Genomic DNA, 14,577 nt, shown 5'->3' with positions numbered 1-14,577 from the left:
GAAGGATACTTTTTGACTAAATTAATCTTTTTCATGCAAAAACTCTTAAGTTGACAGAATTAAAGGTTTAAGTCCTGGCCACAAGCAAGCGCGACCGCATTTGAGCTGAACCAAGTTAAACAAAGATAATATATTTACAAAATACCCCTTTTTGTAATTTGTAATAAATGTAATATACCATTTCAGCCTGACTCCCACAAGGCACCCAGGAATGATTAAAAGTTACCTGCAATCTCTGATTACCGGTGGGTGCCCTGACTTGTGCCGCAGAATACACATGGCCTTTTACTTAGCGGCAGTTTAATTAAAAATCCAGTCAAATGAGATTTCTGCGCAATAACAGCTGATAATAGGTCACTAGACAGATAGTTGCAGTTGTCCTCCCTCATTAAAACTCTCTGGGCACCATTTATCTAATGAAAGACTCAATCTATTCCTCTCTATAGGGAAGAAAGGGACCGAATTAGTGCGATGCCAAGCCAGCGTCCACAGAGGCCAACCTGACTACTATTAAACACAATGGTGTTTTTGCGAGATGAGACATTTTCTTATTGCATGCACGAGATCGATGCGATTTCTCCTTGGCCATTGATTTGACTCAAATGCATTGTTTGGCTAAATGGCACGTAGCCGTAACGCAATCTAGACCGGGCTAATTGTTACAATTGATGTAATTGTCCAAGTGGCAATGGGGAAATGGTTAAATGTCACCAGAGAACTGGAAGAAACTAGGTTTAAAGAGATTTGCATTTCTCACGAAGGCCACAATTAGCATGTTTTGAGTTCAACCTGAGGCTGAAAATACAGAAGGTTTTGTTAATTGGCCTACTTCTTTCTAGATTTATTGAAAGCTCTCTTCAAAGAGGCGAAGAGAGCAGCACCTCTTTCAACATTGGACTGGATGAGAAAGTAAAATAAAACAAATATTGCAAAATATGAGATTAAATAACGCGTAAACCCACACAGTCCAACAGCAAAGCCAGCAGAGTTTCCATATCTCTTGAACTAATGGCGTTCTCACGGAGGTCCATTAACGTTATACAAAAAAAATGTGAGATGTCATAAATGTCACATATGTTTTATCATGTTCATAAATTTATCATGTTCACTTTATGACTATGATTGGCTAATTGCCCTGTAAATGCAATAAAACATATTCGTTTAAAATCTGAATAGGTCAAACTGGTAAACAAGGTTATTACTGTCAGTCACGTTTGAATTGGCAAATAACTGAAATTATTTAAAGATAATCTATGAACCTCTATGTCTAATGATCTGAAAAGAAGGTGATTATTAATAATAATAACTGAACACCAGTGTTATTTTAGTCTAATTTTTATGCTATTATCATTCTTATTCATATTTAGAACAAGCTTTAATTTTTATTTACATTATCAACATAATAATTAGAATTTCAGTTATAGTTTTAGTAATTTTGATGTGCATTTGAAGTTTTTATTCTTCCCTTTTAATATTTCAATTAAGTATTTTGACGTGACATTCAGCCAAGTATGGTGACCCATACTCAGAATTCGTGCTCTGCATTTAACCCATCCGAAGTGCACACACACAGAGCAGTGAACACACACACTGTGAACACACACCCAGAGCAGTGGGCAGCCATTTATGCTGCGGCACCCGGGGGTTCAGTGCCTTGCTCAAGGGCACCTAAGTCGTGGTATTGAAGGTGGAGAGAGAACTGTACATGCACTCCCCCCACCCACAATTCCTGCCGGCCCAAGACTCGAACTCACAACCTTTCGATTGAAAGTCCAACTCTCTAACCATTAGGCCACGACTTCCCACTTTATTTCAAATTTTTATTTCAGAATTAGTTTCAGCAACATTTCAAATTGTTACGTTTTCTTTTCCCCACCTAATATTTATATTTTATATCAACTTTATTTCAAATTACCAAAAACTATTTAATAATTTGACAATATTTAACAATAACAACACTGCTGAACAATAGTTCGTTTCAACACATAAAAAGCTATGCAAAATGCTTTTTTTTCTATTGCATGATTTTGATGCAATTAAAAACAATTATGATGAGATTTTCATGTGACAGTTTTAATAAATATTACGTTAAAATAAACATGCAAAACTATTGCTGGCTTCTCATTTAAAACCACAAGCGATTTCAACCAAACCCTGTTTTTCAATTCAAAATTTAAATTGCTTTGGAAAGATGTTTGTTTAACCTTTCACCATAATTTGATTCAATTATTCATTTCATAAATGTTTGAAAGGGAAGATTTCTTTAAAGAAAATTCAAGGTCTTCACATTTCATTACGTCGAAAGCAAGTTCTCTAAACAGGAGAGGTTTAATAAGTCATTACTGAAAAAATGACAGCCCTTGACTTATATGTCCACAGCGTGAACATAGTTAATCTTCAGTTTCTATTTATTCTGTTTAAAAATGTCTTTTAATTGCTTTAGGTTTTTTAAAACTCATTGTGGTACTCTTTGACTGCTACAATTGATATGTACATAATACAAAGCTTTCACCGATGCTTTCTCATTGATGATTGCCAAGACTTTCTTGATGGATAAAGACTAGATTAGCACTTCTTCATGAAGAGGATCTGTAAGAGCATGGCCAAGGCAAACGTCAGACGCGTTTTTATGTAAGCACAATCTTCTATGTGAGAGAACAGAATATGTGTGGGCCTGAGTCATTATTGTATTCTTGATAAAGTCTCAAGGATGCTGTGCTGAATTCACAAAGTGTCACAGGGTACATTCAGCCAAGTAAAGAAGTGAAATTACTTATGAACTTACATGAAGTTTTTTGTTTAAAAATATATCAGGAGAACCGAAAGTAGACCTCACTTAAAAAAAAAAAAAAAAAACTACTTCAATAATCTTGTCACTAAGAAATAAAATAAAAAATTACATATATATATATATATATATATAGCAATGCAAAACAATACAAAAACCTTTCCCAAAGTCCCTTTATTGTCTTTATACATAGGTCATTAAAAATGTTGCTTTTAAATGCAAAGAATAGATAAATAAAGCTAAAATCTAAACAAATAAAATAAACAAACAAAGAAATAATTAATACATACCTCAAATTCTTTGTCTTTTTGCAAATGTAATTAAATATATTGCAATGCAACCATGTAAAGCAAATAAATATATATATATTCAAAATAGAATTTAGAATTTTTACCTGTGATTATATGTAATAGAGTGAATTATATTATATATATTATAGAGTGAAACGTGACCTGGACGTTCACATTAACAGTCCACATTCATATTTGCACAAACCAAAAATAAATGGCCTCATGAATGGAGCCTTCTCAGCCTCTTTGGCAATACAACACAAAGCAAATCGTAATTGATTACAGAAGGCTCTTTTGTGCCGATGGAAGATATCAGTGAAGCCATGAACCTATTGTCAAGAGTATACCTGCTCCTAATGCATCAAAGAGCTCCTTTGTCCCTCTAAATAGTGTGGTTTCTCTAAGACCTCATTACCATAGTATAGCTGACTTGTGGGATCACTTTGGTCCCCAGATACTGGTTTTATTCAAACCAGACCACACTGTATTTCACCCTCATTAATAAGAAATCTCATTACGCAGACTTTCATTTGATAGACCCTGCCATTGGTTTCCTGGTGGGTTCGGATATCGTTACATCAAAGGCTACTGCGCTATTAAGCTGCTTATTGATATAGTCTTGCGGGATTTGTATAATATGAATCCATAAGATTATGTACACAATGGAATTGATGTTTATTTTCTTTCAAATTGCGGTTGGAAAGGGCTCAACAAAAGGCTAAACACTGCTTGATCACTATAAAAATGCAAAATGATGAGGAAACAATGGCCAAGGCACAATAAGACCGCTCATCAAACCCTCTATTCTAAAGATTTACATTAATTTACAGATGTATTACCAATAGAAACTTTCTCGCTGCTATATGAGGCTTTTCCGACAAACAACAACAAACGCTACTCTTTCTTCTGAAGTCTCTAGACTCGTTATTTCCTGTCTCCTGGTTTTAATTGTGTCACCAAACCTTGGATATTTATTTGACTCATGGAGTCTTATGACAAACGAAATGAGGAAGGCAAGCCCGGCCTAATTGGCTAACAAAGTAAAACTTCTATCTTTGCAGGCTCCGGGCCCTTTGTGTTATTAGCGCTTGTTTATTAGTGGCATTGATTGAACAGGACCGACATTAAAACTACGGAAAATTGAAAGCAAGATGCCAATGGATCATTATAGAAGCACACATTTGTGGATGAGAAGAGAGAATATGCTTTAGTTCTGCTGCAGAAGCATCAATGAAATGACAATGTTTTTTAATTATCTTGCTTTTGAAATTCACCATCTGGTGTGTGTTTCTTTCGATCAAATATATGCAAACACACACACAGACATAAACTACAGAAGTTATGCTGTAAGAAACTTGCCTCTTCCTGCTTGTGAGGATTGTTTTCATATTCATACAATTATTGTGCCTTTTAAAGTAAAAAAAAAAGTACAGGACATATAGTTAAAGGGATAATTCACTAAAAAATGTAAATATATAAAATATAAGTGACTTTTTTTCTTCAGTATAAGAGTGAAAGATCCTGAATCATAAATCAAGGCACTGATTAACATAGCAACTGCTCAAACATCCACAACACCCTGGCATCATAGAGGTGACTTTTGGCATCTTGTTTTCAACAGAAAATGTGAACATTTAGCTAAAAAGACAATGTTTGAAAATAATAAACAGAATCAGTTATAGGACAGTACAGCATTGGCTGGAAACAAGTAACTTTAACAGGACACAGCCTGCTGTTACATATTAGACTCAGCTTGAAGCCATTCATGTACATCCCACTCTAATCCCAAGACACACCCACACCCACACACACACACACACACACACACATACAGGCCAGCATTATTGGGAAGCACTAAAGCGATTTACTGTACACACACACACTGACTGCTTTGTATTATTAATGATTTCTGCAGCATTGAGAGCATGCAGCCTCCACTCACAGAAGCTGGATGTAATAGTGAGATGTGTCATTGTCTTGTCAGGGTTTCATTCCTCTGTCACCTGCTTCCCACCTTGCTGTGGAAGCAAATGTTTGTCAGTCTTTTGCCTGCTCTCTCTCTCTATCCAGTAAAGAAAGAGCCAGTATCCTAAAGTAACAGCTGTTATTTTTGTTCATTGTCATAATTAAGCATCAGTCTCACATTTTAAACAACAATGGCTAAAGAAAAGGATTTACAAGAAACAAAGAAAATATATAAAAGGAAATCAAAAAATTTGAAAAAATTTGAAGAGACTTGGAATTTTTTTGTCTCATAAAGTAATTTGTCCAATTAAATCATATGAGCATGGCGAAGTTTTGTTGAACCAGAATATAACTAGCTCTAAATTGTACAACTGAAATGAAATAATGTTATTTATGTACTTTAAAGATTCAGTATTTCATTATCATTGCACTGAAACAGAAGTCGAAACTTTCGTCCTCTGTATGGTCTTACATCCAAGTGTAATGGTTTATCCAAAAAATAATCGGTTGTTGATTTAATCTTCATTTAATGCTTAAAGTTACAGTTAAAAACAACAGTCAAAGTTGATTCATTGTTCAGTATAAATTTTTGAACCTCCTTCCATAGATTTGATTATACATTTTTAGATTATAAAATAACAACTAAAACACTGATTATTATAGAATATACATGATTTCTCAAGACATTTTTGTTTTAAACACTACCGCAATTTACGTATTTTTATTCTATTATTAATCATATTAATTTGGCTTAAAAATCCTTAATACAATATTTTTTTTATACAAAAAGATGATGGCACGTATAATTAAAAGAAAAAGGAGAGAAAAAAGTTACAACAGTCCCCCAGTCTCCCCTACATCACTTTGGCAAACCTTTGCATTCCCTGAGAAAAAAATCTAACAGTTTGATAAGAATGAGAGTGAGCTCTAGTCACTGCATGGGTAAATGAGTAAATATGTAATTAGAGAACCCTCGTTAGCGCCTCATTAGGATTCCCTCTGAGGAGGTCTAATTAGCTCAATTAGCAGTGAGGGCTCAGACCTGCTCTCTTCTATGTAATGCCCACAATGGTCATCCCTCCAGGGACCCCCTCAAACTCTGCAAACTGTCTCAAATCTCCCTGACAGCATAGAGATGGAGCCCAAAGCTCCAGGGACACATCTCATTGCATTGCCTCATGCAAACAGATGGCTTTTATAAAATGAAAAGACTTCCCTCTCTTAGCTTTGTTTCATGATGTACACGATATATGTAGTGCAAAGCTGCAGATGTGCTTCGTAAAGATTTGCATTTCCTGAAGGAAATACCAGTGCTTGCGAGGCATCAGAAGAATTGTATGTTATATGCTTTGGTTCTGCATAAATGAAATGCTGCGTTAGAGCCCTTGCTGTTGTCATGACACACAGCACACATTGTCTGTCACCTATACAGCAGAATACATTTAAAACGGCAAAAGAAAAAACTGCTAGAAGAGCAAAGAAACAAATCCAAGCACAGCCAAGACTGTAAATGAAATATAAATTGTATGATTTAATTCTTTAAAATATATAATAAACATTATTTCATTGATAAATAACAATTTATCCTTAATTTGAGTCCATTCATTAACTTTTTGCTTTAAACAGATTATTCCAGACAACTACAAAAATTAGTATAAAAGCACAAAAGGTTTTTGTAATATTAATAAATTATACATGTTATTGTATGAATAAAAAAGAGCTGCTAAATGTGCAAAAGAAAAATAATTAGCTAATCGATTCAGCATGCAAATAAGTGCAAGAAGAAAGACTAATCATAATTCAGAATGCAAATCATAATAAATGTTCTAAATCAAGCACATGTGGACTCGCATACAACTGTGAACTTCAGAGAAACCGCAGGGCGTCCCATTTAACATTTTAACTTTCAGAAGGGTGCTCACGTGTATGTGTGTCCTCAATGCACACTTTCAGTGGCCTTATCAAACAGTCCACGAGGCAAAACATAGACTCGGAGGAGAACCTCTAGGGATCAGGGTTCAGTTTGGAAAAGGAATTTTTTCATTTTAATAAGTTTCATTGAAAAAACTAATATAGATAGTCCACCTAAGGCCAAAATTATCGGCAAAACAAAGTTTGAATTGAGTGTGTTGAGCTTATTTAATTAAATGAGAAAAACAGCGTGTTTGAGGAATATCAATACACTTCCTTCCAAGCACTATACAGAATCCATCCATATACTTGAAAAGAATAAAGCAGGCAGACGAAAAAAGAAAAAAAGGAGTGAAACACATAGAACTGTCACAAAAAAAAAAAAAAAAAAAAAAACACTGAGTATTTCACTGTCCATGGTGTCTTGGTTCCTTTCAGACAATTTTTTACTTAGCATGGATTTGAAAAGTGCAGCCATACCCTCAGGCTATAAAGGCCTCTTCTAGACTTACAGGATCATATTTGAACAAGGTCATGTCGACAGTCGACTTAGCTTCCAAAAACCATTTCTTTGAGTCCATGTAAAAGTCTTGAAATGTTAAACACAAGACTGACTGGAAAATGTTACAAGACCAGAATTTCCTCAGAAATCCCCAACATGATAAGAGATTGGGGTAGTAGCTAAGGTGCTCTGGGTGGTTATTTATGGGCCCAAGTCAACAAAAGCCAATCCTTCAAGTGTCCGTGATAATGCATCCTTTAGATATGTTCCATTACCCTTGGTATTCTCCATACTTGGAGTTAGGGGTTAAAAAAATATCTTCGATCATAACATGGAAACAAAACACAGAAGATGAAGAACAGAAATTCAGGGGTCCAAAAAAGATGACATTACATTTGACTGGGAGAGCAAAGACCACTATCAGATTCTCTCTAATTGGAAGTTTAATTAAAAGTTCTTTTGAATGTGTTTTACCACTGGCTGGGGGAAATTGCATCAAAAGCTCACAATGAGGGACACAACCAGCCCGTGCTTCTCCAGTCAGCAGTTCTCTTTATGAGAGGAAACACTCGCCCTATCTGAGCTCTCCGGCTTTACAGCTGTTTCATTATGGCCCACAGATATGCAATTACACAAAAATGGCAAGGGCTGTTTTGGGACACGACACGCAGATCTGATTTTGATGGGAGAGGCAGATTGTACACTATCTCTCGTGTAATTCCATTAGTGCAGTATGGAAAGACATAAGATTCTGCCTCTAAATGCACTACGAACATCTGCATGTCTGTTTACAAAAGAAAGTTTTGACCTCGTGCTGTAAGGCCCGTGTTGTAACAGGTGTGACTGAATAGTACATTTCTATCAGATAAAGGCAGAAAGCATTAAAGATAATTGCTATTAAAATAATAATAATAATAATAATAAAACAGTGATTCCATCACAATTAAAACCCAGGTCTTGTGTAATTAAGTCTAAGTTTTAGAGCTATTAATTGCAATATTATGTACTACTCCCCAGATAGATATACATGTGGACATAAAATATTGATTTGACTTCTTATTTCATAATTGTACTTGTATAAAAAAAGAATATATATATATATATATATATATATATATATATATATATTATGATTATTAAATATCATATAAAATAAGTGCAGTTAATGGTCTGTTTGGCTCATTCACAGTGTAAACCTAATACATATTTGTTTTATATTTTACTAGGAATCATAATTAGGCATATTATGTTCTTTAATGGTCTGAAAATTCTTTAAATGTTAAAAGTTTTTCTTTTAGTTCTGCTTAATATAATATAATATAATATAATATAATATAATATAATATAATATAATATAATATCATATAATATAATATAATATAATATAATATAATATAATATAATATAATATAATATAATATAATATAATATAATATATATAATATAATATAATATAATATAATATAATATAATATAATATAATATAATATAATATAATATAATATAATATAATATAATATAGGAAAAATTTCCTAAGACTGTGTACTTTTAAAGCAGTGTTTTTTTTTTTATATTCTTCCTGATGACACAAATATTACATGGCAGCATTTGAAATTTCCAAATTAATAAATTAATAAATTATTCATGAAACAATGAATACTCAAATTCATCAACTGAACTTCTTCCAAAAATATTTACCAAAAAAAGAAAACCTTTTAGATAAAATAACTTAATGTAAAAAGCTCACCCTACATGGACAAAAAGAGGCTCTTTGTGGCATTTCTTTTTTTAAATATTGCATGTGTGTATGTGCGTGTGTGTATGAGCAAGCAAGCCATGATCTGCAATGCCTGCCCACCTGGATGACAAGGGGACAGCTGCCCAATTTCCACAAAGCATTGGATCATTTGTTCAACCATTGGCAAGACAAGTTAGCAATCTGTCCTCTTGTACAAGCTACCTATGACAGAGAGAAAAGAGCTTTGTGGTCCTCTAGTGCTTCTTTTCCCCTTAACAGCCAACAGCGACAAGCTCCAAGGTTCTGAATCAAGGAAATTGGGTGGCACACACCGAACAAATGAGGACGCTGCCTCGAGGTGTTTCGCTTAGGCACTGAATAGTGAGGGGAATATCAGTTTTTAAAATGAGGCTCTTTAGCATTAGATCTAAGATCAACCGAGAGGGTTAATCTACAGTTAAATCACGCAGGAGAAAATAAAGATCCCCTTCAGAAACCTAGTGAGCTGTCTTGCTGTCTACTGAAAATATAGAAAGCAACTAAGTCAGTGCAACCCTACTAAGGCTTGATTCACATTTATTACACAGGCAGCAACTTAAATTCAGAATTGAAGAATTGATTTAATTTCACAAGCTGAAAAGTGACTCAAACTGAGTTTGTCCGTAAGGCCTATGAATCGTTATATTTCCAATCTTTTTAAACTGTTTTCTAGACTGATTTACACTTAAAAAACTTTACACAAAAGCATCAACTTAAATTCAGAATTGAAATTTGGTTTAGTTTTAATTTACAAGTTGGAATGTGAATCCAACTGAACTTGTCCATAAGGCCTATAAACCTTCAAATCTTGGCGAAACTGATTTAGACTTTTCTGAAAATTCAGAATTGAAGAACCAGTTTAGTTGACAAGTAGGAATTTGAATCAAATTTAATCTGTCTGTAAGGCCTATAAATTCTAAATTTACAGCTGTAAGCACTTTAAAAAAAAAAAAAAACGTTCCACGGAAACTTTGTCTACATTTTAAGTTATACCTTCAAATTTTGCTTTTCTAGTTCGATTTAGAATTATATTTTCTTAATGGTCAGTTAATTTTAGTTTGAATTCTTTGAATTCAGCCTTAAAATTTGGCCGAAAAAGAACGATTCACTTCGGAAGTGAAACCTTTAAAATGCCGTCTATAGTGACAGTAGGCAGCTTACTAGCTTTGGAACGGAACTAAATCTAAACCACTTCCAAGACACACATATTGAGACAAAATCTACACATCATAATGCTCTAATAAGGCACAACCCACAAAATTAGAGACTTTCTCTCACATTTCTTTCCCTCAGTGCTTTCACTGGAGCCTGAAGTTTATCAGATGTTCACACTTAATCATCTTTATCACAGACATGGGAAGAAACCAGACTCACTTTCCTTTCATTAGTGACAGGAAATTTGATCAGTCCGATTAGCTTTCTTCATTATCCTCTTTATTTACCTCTCTCTCTCTCTCTCTCGTCCCGGCTGCTGACTGGCAGGTGGAGGGTGACGTGGATGTCAAAGTGTGATGTTCACCCAGAAACCAGAGAGTATTTCAGTGGAACAAAATCACAATAGAGCTGTTCAGAAATAACGTCAATTTGTAGGCCAAGCCGGAAGGCTAATTCACCATGGGTTCCTGTGGGAATTCCTCATTTTTTAGAAAAGCGATTTTTAATTTAAGAGTAAAATAAGGTCTGTGGTTAATATTATATCACATTTGGTTCATAAATTGCACAAGGTCATATCTCAAACATTAATTCCATGTCTTCTGAAGCCATTCAGTGGCCTACTATATAGCTTTGTGTGCTTAGACTGAAATTCAAATGTTTTCTTATTGGAAAAACAACAACATGAAGCTGAGTAAATAATCACAGGTATCTAATTTTTGGCTCAACTATCCCTTTAACAGAGTGTAAACAATGCCAAAATCAAACTGCACACTCTGACACAAATTATCCAAATCAGCCTGTGAAAATCACTGCTAATTATGTTACATATGAAAAAATAGTAACCATGCATTTATTTCCAAATGGTCTCTGTCATGCTGTTTCTCTCCCTCTCGGCCTGTCTCTTTCTTCTGATGGACAGATAATGTAGAAGGCTCACCTTACAGCTGACAGTAAGGCTGTCCGGGATGTTTGGGTGTTCCTGGCCTGTGGTCTTGCCTGAGGCTAATCACCTTGATTTCATGGCCAAGCACATGCAATTCCTTCTCTTAATACAGTTACAAAAGTTACAGTTACAGTTAATGTTAAATGATTTGCCATCATTTATACCATTTATCAGACCCAAACTTTGCCAGAACATAAAAAAAAATATATATATAGTGTGTTGTATAGTGTATATAAGTCAGCCCTAAAGTCTTGTATAGTGTTATTTTTGACAGCCCTATTGTTTATTATACATTGTATCAATTGAAAACAATGCAACTGAAGCTGGTATATAAACTGGCATTTTAAGCAGGATTGTGTTTTTATCTACAAGCATAGTCTGTATTTCCCATTACATCCTGACAAGAATCCAGCTGTATTTCAGCTTAACACAGCCACGAATAAGAAGTTCTGCTGCTGACTCAGCACTGAATAAAATAGATGACTATTCAGACAAGATCCAGGAACAGAAGCCCAAGGGCGTTGAAGTAGCATGTCATGCTGAGAGGTAATAGTTATTCACCAATTAGCCTGAGCTAGAGCCGTGTTTCTGCAGCGCTTCATAAATTACGTCAGGGTGGTGCCAGAATCACATCTACAGCAGAAAAATTAATATAAGAGTGATGAAGTTCTTGTAGACATAACTGTGGTCAGATAAGAGATTATGATTGATTATATATATAAATTACAAATGATTGATATTATAAATACAATCTTGTACATATGAAATATATATGATATATGGTGATTGATTGCAGGAGGACAGTAGAGAGGGATTCATGGTCTCCTGACATTACCCTCCTGAGATCCGGAAAGAGGGTCTGCTACTCTTCACAATTTAAATAACTGCCATGCTGCAGAGATTTATCAATGCAGTTTCACTGCTAGCCTTAAATACAGGAGGATGAAACACTTTTCGAATGCTAATTTGTATACTATCCAACCTTTACAGTATAGTGTGGTAGATTAGGACTAGAGCATCCCAAATCACAGTATATACAAATCAGTTTGTCAAAAGGTGCCTATATATATATTTATATTTATATTAATAATGATTAAAATAATAATTAATAAACATGATGTATTATTTAATTATACTACAATTAATTGTTGGATTTTTTTAAATAACTTTTTTTTTAGTGGACTAACCAAAATTGGTTAGAAAATGCTACATTAGTAGTGCTGTCAAACAATTAATCGCGTCCAAAATAAAAGTTTTGAATAAAATAAAAACATAATATATGTAGTATTGTGTATATTTATAATCTATATATAAATACACATTTATATTATACAACTTTAATGTTAGGAGGAATTAATTACAATTTTTTTTTTATCAATTAACAGCACTAACATATTTTGTAATGGTTATTTGTATTATGTGTGTGTGTTTATATATATATATATATATTACAGGACTTTGGCTATAGCTTAAAATCACATGGTATAAGGTGTGCTAATATGCTCCTCGAGATATAGACCATTTTAGTTGATATTGCCATAATGGCTTCTTTCATACTCAAAAGTACAAAGTTTACCACTGCTAGCGCATCACACACTCTTCAAATCTCTATGAAACTTAGCCATTATCAGTTTGTATATGCAGAAAGCATGTTACAGTTCTATATGTGGGAATTCATGTTCAAGGGAGGTTGAATGTGGCCTCCTGAGTAAAGTATGTACATCTAGCTTATTTCCAGACAGTTTGCGGGCTTGTTGGGGAAGAAACTTTTTTATTTCAGACTCAAGGAAACTCCTGGACGTGAATGCCAAACCATACAAGAAGCAAATCTGTGACAAATGGGCATACGTGAGTGAAGGCAGTGGGGGAAATTATAATCAGCAGAAAGGCCATAAATGAGCGCCAGTGTCTGTAGGAGGCTAATTTGGCTAGCATCAGCATCTAAATGTCTCGTTGGCAGGGTTTAATTTCAGGTGAAGTGAGGTTAGGAGTCAATACACTTGCCAGAACAATCAGCACAGTCTCCTTCAGTGTGTCCCTCTGGACTTCAGACACGACGAGAGATACCTGTCAGCACGCAGCTCTCCTCCTCTGCCCATCTGCTTCCAGACATCAAAGGCAGCGTCTTCACTAGCATCCCATTACTTCATACTGGAGCGCGGCGGGGGGAGGCTGGGTTAGACACGACAAAACGGAAAATGGGAGGGCTGTGATCTGGTGAGCTCACGCCTCCATAACCCTGATAATGTGAGGATGCATATGAGACATGTTTGAGCGTTAGGTAAAAGTGTCTCTAGGGGGAAAGTGTCTGTCAATAGGATGGGGAGGGGGCTGTCAAATTCGAGCTGTCAAATGTAAAGCTAATGGAACTGTAAATGTGTTTTCAGTTTTGGACAGTCTGTGTGTGTAACGATAGCTGTTTGTGTGTGTGGCTAAAGGCATAGTACACACAAAAATGAAAATTGCCTTTAATGTACTCACCTTCATGGCATTCCAAATCTGCTCTGAAATGACGCAAAGTTTCTTCATTTGTGATCTGCTGAAGAAAAAGTCCTGAGTAGGTGGTGAAAAATGTATACATTTTTACATAAATATAAATATATAAATATATATATTGTATATAATTCAAAAATAAAAATATATAGACGTTTATAAAACAAATCAAAATTCTTATTTAAAAAAATAATAATAATAATAAATAAAATGTAGTTTTAGGTGAGTTATCACTCAACAAAAAGTCACTTGTGGACTTCAGATTCTGTATTTTTCTTATTTCTTTTTAAGAAAATGATTGGCTAGGTAGACAAAAGATATAAGTTTAAATATAAGTGCTCGCACAGAACCATAAAAATAAAGAAAGAAAAGCATGAGCAGCTTTTTAAGCTAAAAGTGAGTTATAAATAGACTCCATTCTTCAAAGAAAGAGCTGTAATGAGTGATTGAGGAGCATAGCAAGAGAGAGGGAGGGTTGGTGAAGAGAGAGAAACGAGATAATGAACAGATACAAGCTTCCAATAGTTTCTACACAGACAAGAGAACACAGCATAGGAGCAAAGTCAAATCTTGTCTGAGGCCTTAATTGGTGTTTGTTGTGTAATTTGAAATAAACACTGACTATAAATACCTAAAACAAAGCCATCTAAATTCAGACTAGCAGAATCTGGTTTTGTTTCTGGCCCAAAAGTGGGTATTGGTTGAAGATTTACAGAGTGGCAACCTTATAATAGCCTAATGACTAAAACAAAT

The 14,577-nt window shown here is 34.5% G+C and overlaps 1 long non-coding RNA gene across 1 annotated transcript in view; it reads right to left on the bottom strand.

The window, feature by feature from the left end:
- Positions 1-13,087: 13,087 nt before the first annotated feature.
- LOC132118405 (uncharacterized) overlaps positions 13,088-14,577 on the bottom strand; it is a 64,582-nt gene continuing 63,092 nt past the window's right edge. Inside the window, exons 2-3 of the long non-coding RNA XR_009425894.1 lie at positions 13,813-13,867; positions 13,088-13,570 (exon numbers count right to left, since the gene is read on the bottom strand). This is a non-coding gene — a long non-coding RNA (uncharacterized LOC132118405). The remainder of the gene's footprint in view (positions 13,571-13,812; positions 13,868-14,577) is intronic.

The sequence above is a fragment of the Carassius carassius genome, chromosome 37 (assembly GCF_963082965.1).
Source record: "Carassius carassius chromosome 37, fCarCar2.1, whole genome shotgun sequence".
Taxonomy (NCBI): Eukaryota; Metazoa; Chordata; class Actinopteri; order Cypriniformes; family Cyprinidae; genus Carassius; species Carassius carassius.
The sequence above is the reverse complement of the archived record's forward strand: the minus strand, read 5'-3'. Positions and strand labels throughout refer to the sequence as shown.